This window comes from Mytilus californianus, unplaced genomic scaffold (genome assembly GCF_021869535.1).
Source record: "Mytilus californianus isolate M0D057914Y unplaced genomic scaffold, xbMytCali1.0.p SCAF_6, whole genome shotgun sequence".
Taxonomy (NCBI): Eukaryota; Metazoa; Mollusca; class Bivalvia; order Mytilida; family Mytilidae; genus Mytilus; species Mytilus californianus.
Genome location: NW_026262712.1, coordinates 36,752,733 through 36,764,170, shown reverse-complemented (window position 1 = coordinate 36,764,170; position 11,438 = coordinate 36,752,733). Strand labels below are relative to the sequence as shown.

Sequence of the window (11,438 nt, the reverse complement as noted above, 5' to 3'; positions counted from 1 at the left end):
GTAACAGAGGGTACAGAAAGCTACTTTTTTCTAAAACAATGGTACAGATCGTGCCACATCTAAAGATTCTGTAGATATGTTTCTTAGTTTTTTTTTATCGTTTAAGAGTTTACAGAGTGTCAATAACTGATTTAAAGAAAGAAAAGTATAAAAGTTTATTAAAAAAATAAATCCTCATGGTTCATCAATTGATTAACATTCAGTTGAGTAAGGTTTACAAATTGTAAACGATAACAAACAAAACTTGAAAATTCGACTTTCTTCTCACCCCCGAGGCACGCATTAGTGTTGATTTGGTCGTTCACTCTCCTTGATAAAAATAATAAACCATGAAGTTTTATATAGATTACTTTTATATTTCCGTACAAATGACTTCATATGGGAAAATATCCTTAGGTTAGCCGCCAGAATGAAAAATCGTTTTAAGGGAGTTCGCTTCTCAGTTTCAAAATAATAAGCTTTTTAAAACACTAGTTTATATTGATAGGGGATTAATAGAGGAATCAAAAGAGCAAAACATATATATAGGTCAATGTGCTTGTTTTCAAGATATTAGTCATTGAAATTTTGGCGGGAAAATGTTCTCTCTTGACTTTTCATAGCTTTATCATTGACAAGTTTAAGTTCTCAAAAACTATTTAAAAATAATTAAAATTTTATAAGACTTTTACAGATGGCTTATCATTATACAAGTTAAGGATTTATAAAAAGAAAAATGGGTGTCAATGGGTAAATTTTTTTTAGGCATTCAAATGGATAAAACCAGAGGATTCCGAAAATCTGACAAAAATTCCAAAACATGATTAGCGAACATCCTTAATGTAGATATCATCAAAAGAAACCCAAGAAACTTCACTTACATCATGTTCTATTTTTAATGTCACGCATTATAATCCTAGTATTACTTCCTTTTCCTTTCGTGTGAAGATCTCAATATAGACGACGATCACTTGTTCATTGCAGACCATTTGGTCTTAGGTATTAATGTAACTTAATAACTGTTTATATATTTTGTTGAATTACAACATATATTTGTTTGATTTAAACAGAAAAAAATGGATATCAGAATATTGTGTCTGGTCATTGTTTTTTCACATCTTTTTTCTTGTTTTTCATTAGTTTTCAGCAAATAATATTATGCATAATTCCAATAATCCTGAATATTAAAAAAAAGTAATATATAAACAAATATACATTTGTAATCAATAACATATGAATTTTGATTACGACTATCTATTGTGGTCAGCATGTCAGCTAAAATTTGTAGAAACAATGATATCAATGACGTTTATTCCAATGTGGTTACACATGTTAGTGGGATCCTAACCCTCCCCCTTAACTGGGACAGTGGTGTAACATTACATTATTAGAACGAATTATAAAAATCAGTTAAAAAAGGCTTAACTCATTAGATGGATACAAATAGAAATACTACACAAGAGTGGACGTGGCCGGGTACTTGTATATCCCAACAATAAAAAGACACTAAGTGCAGATCTGAGAGTACTCGCATTAACCAATTTATGATGTCACTTCCTTGAAAAAATGTTAACATCTGTCATATAATTCATAATAGGAAACGCTTATGTCGTGTAATATCATATAAACTGGCAGATATTCTCTATATGAGGGGCTTCTGAAATGCTGCTTCAAATAAACGGAAAGCTCTCAATTGGAAAGTGGAATTCATCAAAACTATGGATTGTGTTATATGAGTTATCCTTGTCACATCTCTAATTTCATATTGACATACATATATCTTTATGTATATTTTTACGAATTGTATTCCATTAATCATGTTAATGATAAAGCTTTTTTTTCAATACTATGTATACAAAAAATTTAGATTCAGTCAAATATTTCAATGAAAGCAATTTGTTTCTTGAGATAACTGTACTTGTATCATTGTAAAAAGCAAAACCCGTCATATAGCTTACTCTTTCTGACCCTTATTCGTTTTGCAAGCATTATCAATAACACGATAACTGTACTATTCATATATTGTCACTCTTGTCCACTATGTTTGAAATCAGACGTATATTAAATTCATTTATCGATGGCTCGATATTTATAAATAGTTTTAACTTTTCGTAATGGACATAATAATCAGAAAACAGTAAATATCCCCAAATTGAACCAAGTATGTCATTCAATTTTACTTTTTTGGGGGGCGCTCGTACTTAAAAGGTAACCTTTCGAATTTCTAGTGAAATAGTGTTATCATATCTTTGTTTGCATGTTGATAAAATTTCAGAGAAATGTCTTCAAATAACTTATGTAAAGGGTAAGATGACAAAAAAACTGAACTCCGAGTAAAATTTAAAACAGAAAGTCCTAATTCAAATGGCAAAATCAAAAGCTCAAATACATCAAACGAAAGGATAAAGACTATCATATTCCTGACTTGGTACAGGCATTTTCCTATGTAGATAATGGTGGACTAAACCTGGTGGTATACCTAGCTTCACCTCTCACTTGACAGTAACAATAAAGAATCACATATACGTGTTTCTTGTTAACGACTTATGTTGCCCTACAACTGTATTTTAATCGTAAGTTGTTGTTTTATTTTCATTTATTTCATGTTTCATTATATTTATTTTTGAATACTTGTTAGATATTAAATAGGAAATCGATTAATACAGCAATAGTTTCATCAATGTTACAGCAATGGCATACTTTTGTTGAACACATCTATCCCATCGAACTAGAGATAAGGGATATAACAGATACAATTAAGTCTGCCTCATATCTTGACTTACATCTAGAAATTGACAATGAGGGTGGGTCGAAAACAAAACTTTACGACAAAAGAGATAATTTCAGCTTCCCAATTGTGAACTTTCCATTTCTATGTAGCAACATTCCAGCAGATCCTGCATACGGAGTATGTATCTCCCTATTGATACGATTTCCCCGGGATTGTATTTCCTATCATGATTTCCTTGATTGAGGGTTGCTGCTCACAAGGAAGCTATTAAACCAAGAGTTCCAAATGGTGAAGTTGAAATCATCCCTTCGTAAATTATACAGACGCCATCACGAGTTGGTTGACCGTTATGGAATAACCGTTTCACAGATGATATCGGATATGTTCCTTATGTCGTAATTACAATCCACTTTCCTTTTCACCACGAATGTGACCTACCGAATTAGACTATTTACACGGTTTGTAAAAACATGAGCAACACGACGGGTGCCACATTTGGAGCAGGTTCTGCTTACACTTCCGGAGCACCTAATATAACCCCCAGTTTTTGTTGGGGTTCGTGTTGCTTAGTTTTTAATTCTCTATGTTGCGTCTTTTGTACTATTATTTGTGAACTTGTCTTTTTATTTTTTAGCCATGGCGTTGTTGGTTTATTTTCGATCTATGAGTTTGACTGCCCCTCTGGTATCTTTCGTCATTCTTTCATGATGTTATATGATTTCATTTGTTAATGTGTAATGAAGAGAAGAAAAAAACAACTTATCCAGTAATATCAATAATTGTTATCAAAATGATATTATAGTAGCGTTTATAAATGAAAATCGACGAGCATGGCTAATGTCAACAATGAACCTTACCTTTAGGTCATTATTAGATACCCTATAGCAAATACTATTAGGGTGACAAACAAAATAAGGTTCTTTTATTTTCATATTTTATTTAAGCATTATAATTATTACATCACTATACAAAAGTTTATTCCACTTCGTAAATACTCATTATCTGTATTGGTATTAACAATACAGTAGTGTCTAACAATCAAAATACTGATAATGTCATGTGTTTACTCTTCTGGCAAAACTGTTGCTACAATTTAAAAAGATAATTTATAAATGATATGAACTGTGTGTTAAAGAAAACCCAATAAATGTATTGTATGCCCCCACACTCGCTTCTAATCTAAATATAGTACGCACGAAAAAAGAGTACTTGTATAATGCCAGACGAAAGCTAAAATATAAATATAATTTTTTATGTTCAAAAATTAAAAAAAAAACACCTCAAAATTTTACCTAGGGAAAATATTTGAACTCGAATATTAATAACGTTCATTAACACAAATGTTGGTCACGATGGCTAAATGTCGAGTAGTTCATCCTTTTGTCGCATATCTTTAACATCGAGGTTTTTATTCAACCAAGCTGTTGCAGTGTGAACTGGAGTCCTATCTTAATTGATGCACTAGTACCCAATCAATTAGGAGATCTGTCGAATTTGTGTTCTGATCTTATAGTAAATCCAATTATACAAAAATACATACACATGTGCATTAAAACATATTACATTGAAAAAAGAAGACGTTATAGTTCTTTAAAGACTTCTTAGTAAGATTCCAGAGAAAAAAAATCAGAATATTAAACCTTGAGGTTGTCAATACAAATGTATCAAAATCCTGCAACACGCTTTAATTGTAGCAATTGGTAAGATATGGGTAAAAGAAACTATAAGAACATACTGATCTCTAGAAAAGACAATGCCGGTAAACGTTACGTGCACGCAAGTAGACCGCAATCCTTTCTTGAAATGAACGATTAATGATTGGTAAATTTTTAATTATTTGAAACATTAACTTTTGTATCCCCATGTGTTGATGGTCCTTTGCCGTAATTGACACAGTTCTTTGTTGGAATATTCAGTTTGTGATGCTCCTTAAGTTCATACTTTTATTTGATTAGTTTAGGTCTCGTTAAGAAATAATATCAGTCCATATAAATAAGCTTATGAAAGTGAACTTGTAGCAAAGGATCAGTACTAGTGCATGGTTCCAAAAGTGATATACTGAAATTGCCAATGTCAGAATTTGGCGCATTTTCTTCTTTAAATTAAATGAAATAGATGTCGTCAATGACCCCGTGTATCCTTAACAATCCGGGGAACCCAATATTATTTTTGGTATTATATACAGATGTGTTGCTAAAAAAAACATTTTCCAACAAGTAAAATGTTGTTTTAATTTAATTTCATAGGTAAACATTAATCTATTACTGCAACTTGATGCTGGTTACTAGTACTTTAGACAAATGAATATATAGGACTTTAGTTGGTGTACGTGGTACTCAGTCTTTGGTTGTCAGTGTTGAACTTGGTATACATTTGTTTGTTTTTTAGTCTTTTGATCGTTTTTCGAAATGTGTCTGTTTCAAAAGATAAAATAATATATATATATATATATATATATTTAAAGATGATATTGGAAAGTAGGCTGTAATACAGTTGTTGTCCTTTGTTGCTGTCTTACATATATTTTTTCGTTCAATATATAGGACTTTTGTTGGTGTACGTGGTACTCAGTCTTTGGTTGTCAGTGTTGAACTTAGTATACATTTGTTTGTTTTTTAGTCTTTTGATCGTTTTTCGAAATGTGTCTGTTTCAAAAGATAAAAGATAAAATAATATATATATATATATATATATTTAAAGATGATATTGGAAAGTAGGCTGTAATACAGTTGTTTTTCTTTGTTGCTGTCTTACATATATTTTTTCGTTCAATATTTTGTAGATAAAATAGGTTGTAAGTTTTCACGTTTGAATTGTTTCACATTTTTCATATCGGCGCTTTTTTATTGCTGAATATGCGGTATGGACTTTGCTCATTGCATTGTTGAAGGCCGTACGATGACCTATTCATGTTTTACATGTTATATATTTTTGTCTATTTGACACATTCACCATTTCCATTCTGAATGTTATGCTATAGTTGTTAATTCCTGAGTCATTTGGTTTCTCTTGTGAAGAGTTTTATTATTAACAATTATACCACATATTCTTTTTTATATTTGACCATCGGTGTATAACACCATATACACCTGTAAAAAAAATTCCTTTCAGCATTGAATGATTTGTGTACTGTTATGTTGAAGGGGAACGTGCTTTTGTGTTTATAACTTCAACTGACACGAAGAAGAAAACTGTAATAAATGAAGGCAACAGTAGTATACCGCTGTTTAAAATTCATAAATCGATTGAAAGAAAATAAACCAGAACTAAAAACTAAAACCGAGAGAAATACTTTTACTATTAGAGGAAAACAACAGAACAAAGGGACCACTGAAGTGCAACAAAAACATACCCCAACATACATAGAAACGATATATTTGATTACCTATATCATATTAATGACTTGGTACAGGACATTTTAAGAAATAAATGTGAATTGAACCTAGTTTTATGGCTAGCCAAACCTCCCGCAGATACGACAATGTTAAAACACCGCTAAAATGACAACATTATGTGACAGGAATATAGTACAAATAAACGAAAGAACACCTAGAGCAGAGAAATACATCACTTAATTACGGAATAGTACATTACAAGATGTTAACTACAGATTAACAACGGACACTAAAATTTGGGTTTATTTTTGAAGTCTTTATGCAGCAGTCGACGATTCACTTCGAAAACTCAGACCTCCTCCACTAATAAAATCAGGTCAATGTCAAATATCGAAGTGTGCTGAAAACAGCATTAAACACCACCAATTATTATGTTTGATAATGTATTAGCTTATCAACGATAACTTTTTATACTCTATTTATTGGTTAAGGACGAAACGACACATTTATTAGTATAAGGGACTACAGTTTGCCAGCATCGGTATCCACCATGACTAGTCAATGAAATTAAAAGTTTATAAATTTTGTGCGTCCTAAGGTATTCCTGTATTACTATCAGCTCTTCAGGAACACTGAAGTTTAACAGAAATGAAACTAAAAGATGCATAAGTATCATAACACGGTACACATATTTGATAATAATAAGTCTCAATTAGTGATGCCAATAGTAGAAAACAAAAATATTAATAATTAAAGTCGATAAAGACTTAATTTTATATACAAGCTAATAAAAATTAGGTTTACATTTTGACAGCTTCATACCTTCAACTAATCAACAAGCTAAGTGTAACATTTGACAGGTTTATGCTTACTTTAATCAAATTCTTGAGTACCTAGATCTTTTAATTGTACATCTGCAGACGCATGCAGTAAGTAGCAGCACTAATATTCCTCCACCTACACCAGCGCCTATATAAATTGGTATGTTACCCCATGCTGAAAAACAAAAATGAATTGAGGAGGCATACACCTTTGATTTTCATGGGAATAATTATCAACTGAATATACATGATCTTTGAATGCACTGAAGCTTTATTGTTTTTGTTTTTTTTTTATTTCTAGGTCATTTTAATTATATTCTGTTATTTTAGAATTAAGTTCAAAGTTTATGTAATGATATAATACTGATTACAATTAATTTGCAGGGTGTATAGAGAAGTCAAGTAGTTAAGGTCACTGTATAAGGAAAAGCTGATTTCCTAATTCTTGTTGAACTTGTAAATTTTTTTTAAAAAAAGACCATCATACAGCCACTATTGAGAAGCCTGTTACTTAGAAATCACCGAAGCATTAAATAAGTTATAGTACTTACATCCAGCTGGTGTGCCTGTAAAAGAAAATGGAAAAAGATTATTATTGAATACAGAAAACGTCCTCACTATTATATCAGAGCAGATATAACAATAGTTTACCAATGATCAAATTGCTTGACTCAATTAGAACGATACTTATCGCGGTGCTGAACAAAAACCGAAGGAATCAATAGAATATGCAAATGGAGACACTGGACTAGTCGTCAATGTATGTGTATTCTGATATTCATGCAGTATATAATTGCGAAATCATTTCAAAGACTTAGCGATCGGATATTGAACTCTATTAAACAAGGCATCAATAAGAGACCTGTGGTATTTCTGATATTTAAACAGTCAAGTGAGTTCAGAAACAGAAACATAATATCGGTCAACCAATTCTTGATAGTAAAAGCAAACAGAACCAATTTGAGCGACACAACATCATCATTATGTAAAAAAGCACCTTTTTACCATGCCATAATTCTGTATAAAATGTGCTCCATATAAGTATTCAAACAATTAGGCCTGTATTGGGGATCATTTAGCAGCCAGTAGCATACAGGCTGTTGAAATATTAATAAACCATTTTTAACAGAGATTTTTGTTGATCAAAACGTCCAGCAGTACGACGATATTAACTCATTGTATTGTAATTGACGTAAATATTCTAATTTCCGTAAAATGATACCGGTTACACACTTTTTAGCAGATGAAATTATAAAACGAAAAAAAAACCGTACGAAATGTACGAAATTTGTCTTTGGACTGTGGGAAACTAAGAGGTTATAAAGACGGAAACAATATCTCGATTTCTTTGACAATTATTTTCAAAACGCGAAAATAAAACATTGTGATGCAATCTTATTTCACTGGACATCAAGGGGTATTTTTAGGTAACTGTAGACAGAAACCTAGTTAAAACATAAAAATACCATTTTGAGTGAGTTGCTGACATATTTTCAACAGATGATTTTGGTAAGTGTAAAACATGTACATTAATATTAATGACATAATTCTTATTTAGATTCTGAACATAAACGTATTTTTATGCTACCATGAGTATTTATAATATTTTGTTTGTCTTTAAAAACAGATGACAGAAACTAAGTCATACAAAATCTGGCTAAACTGCTTCTTACTCAGTCTCAACAGTTTCTTTTGAGTATTCAAGAAGGTAGAATAAAATTTTCTAAAAATGTTCCATATGTTTTAATTAAGTTAAAGACGTTATACTCAACACTTGTATCTAAAGTGATGAAAAAAGTCAAGGCATATATACACTCACATCTGCATATAAATAACATTGATAAAGAGCTAAATGATGCATACCGTTACATTTTCCAGTATTCTGTTGGCAGCCTCTGACACCACAGTCCAATAAGCATCTCGATTCGCAAGTGGAACCGTAGAAACCAACTTCACATCCTATGCATTCTCCGTGAATATCACATCTAATGCAATGTTTTGAGCAATTCATCTGTTCTATTGTAGCATACATATCGATATTGACAATAGAATCATCTTTAACACGATTGCTGATGTCATCATAATGATGGCTTCTGTCAGAATCTCCTGAAACAAAGATTTGAAAAAGTGATTCTATTTCTGCCCTGGTTTCTACATGCATATATTTTGCAAAAGGATCGATGTCTTGTGTACAGCAATCGATGTTGATATTGTTGTTTAGAATTATTTTTGTAATCTAGTTAATCGCTATTGTATTCCTTAAATACAGACTACACTAAGGCGATGCTTAGGATAAAAAAAATCTGTGATAGCTAGCTACGGTTCGTTCCTAAATATTTATGACACAACCACATTAAATATTGGAGAAACCACATCGAGTAATGACAAAACAATATTTAGTAATGACAAAACTTATCAAGTCAATACGAAATCATATCGTGTAATATCGAAATAGCATTAAGTAATGACTATTCCATATTGAGTTATATTAACATTATTACGTAATGTCAAAACCATATTATGTAAAGACCAAATATCATCAAGTAATAATAAAACAACATAATGTAATATCAGAATTCCACATAAGATATCTGTGGCGTTCCATACATACATGCCAAGGCCTTTTTATATGTAGAGAATACATTTGGATTGTGGCACAAAGTAAAATAAAAAAAAATACCGAGGACTACAGTTTATTAGTATCAACAGTTGCTCTTACTAGTTCATGAAAGTAAATAAAAAATTTGCAACATGTTCAATATGTTATTTCCAAGTTAAAACATTTACGCGTTATACTCCACGTTTGTAGGTAAAGTAATAAAATAATCATATATTTTGTACTAAAAGGTTGTAAGAGAATATATCACAGTCTAGCTTCCTTCGATCGAGATACAAGGAACAGTTACCACCCTCGCCTCACTTTTCTATCCATTGTGACAGATATGTTTATAAATACCTTTCGTTAAAGCAGTATTTACAGCCAAATATACGATGATTATGAAAATAACAGCCATTTTATATAAATTCTATATCCTTTTATGTATACCTATGTGACTACACTTATACAGCCTTCTCACGAATAAAATGCACACAGTTGTAAAGTGCATTCAGTCCGGTGTTCTATTTCTATTGTGTCAAATTCAAAAGATAGACCTTTAACAGTTATTATGCAGATAAAATTATAATGTTGCATATAGAACATAGCAGATCTAGTAAGACTGATTTAAATAGGTAAAATTTAACGTATATGTTAGTAATTTTATACAACTCATACCCATTTTGTACATATTAAATCGATTATACATCATGAATGCAAAGCTTAAGATTGTATACGCCGGACACACGTTTCGTCTACAAAGCTTTCTACAGTGACGCTTGAAAAAAGAGTTAACAGGTGAAATATAGTACGAATTTGAATAGCATGAAGACCCAGAATTCCGCCTATTTAACGTTTAAACCCGCTGCATTTGTTTGCACCTGTCCTAAGTCCCAATCCTGATGTTCAGTGGTTGTCATTTGTTTAGTTTGTTGTTAATAAATGTTTCTCGTTTGTTATTTTTATAAAGATTAGACCGTTGATTTTCCTGTTTGAATGGGTTTACACTAGTCATTTTGAGTTTTTTTTCCTAGCTTGCTGTTCGGTGTGAGCGTAGGCTCCTTGTTGAAGGCCGTACTTTGACCGATAATTGTCTCCCTTTTTCAAGTTGTGACTGGCATGGAGAGTTGTCTCACTGGCAATCAAACCACATCTATTGTAATTTAGGAAACCGTGTTCGAAAAGTTGTTCAGAGCGGTTCTCAGATTATAGCTTCAACATTAAAAAAATGAAAACAACACTTTATAATTTTCATGCTACCTAAGCGATTTTCTGTATTTACCTTCATCATGAAAGCTCAAAGATGAATATTTGATACCTAAGGATGCATTAAAACTTTACAGCGAAAGAGCTTTTTCACTGTCACATTGACGTAAGCCTCGAGTCTCATTTGTTCATATTCATATTAGGATTGAAGTTATAGCATATCAGTTCAGATAATCTCCCTGTAACTTCATATCTTTCAAATTGATTTATTTTTATGTAAAATGCTATTTTGTCGATAACATCACGAAACAATGTATTTACATGCTATAAAATATTGTCGCTGGGCTTCAAAAATGTCCAATATGAATCTTTTTATAAACTACTTATTAATTCAAACCGGCTTGTAGGGAGAAAATCTCTGACATTCCAAAATATTATACATTCAGACCAATGAAAACATTGAAAATAAGACATGAAACAAAATTTCCAATATATCCTGACGGACCTTAAAAACGCAACACATATTTCGTTTTTTCCCCCGGCAAATCGTGACTTATATTCCTTTTTGGAGACTTTTTTCTTTGTTGAACATTTCCTTGAATCCATTGTCAAGTTTTAATCAATAATAAGTTGTTCATTTTCTTTCTTTGGCACGACTAAGGAATGAAAACAAAAATTAATTCATTAGAAATTTACAGACGGAAATTAGGATACGTTCTCTTGAGAACAATTTCGAGCCATAAAATTACTTTTAAGTCTCTGAAACTTCA

General features: G+C 31.4%; 1 long non-coding RNA gene across 1 annotated transcript; it reads right to left on the bottom strand.

Moving 5' to 3' along the window:
* Nucleotides 1-3,633: 3,633 nt before the first annotated feature.
* Nucleotides 3,634-9,974, bottom strand: LOC127705407 (uncharacterized). Its single transcript, XR_007983866.1, has 5 exons — nt 9,823-9,974; nt 8,730-8,972; nt 7,418-7,432; nt 6,918-7,041; nt 3,634-3,796 (listed from the first exon to the last, which is right to left on the bottom strand). It is a non-coding gene; the product is annotated as an uncharacterized LOC127705407 (long non-coding RNA).
* Between the last annotated feature and the right edge of the window lie 1,464 nt (nt 9,975-11,438).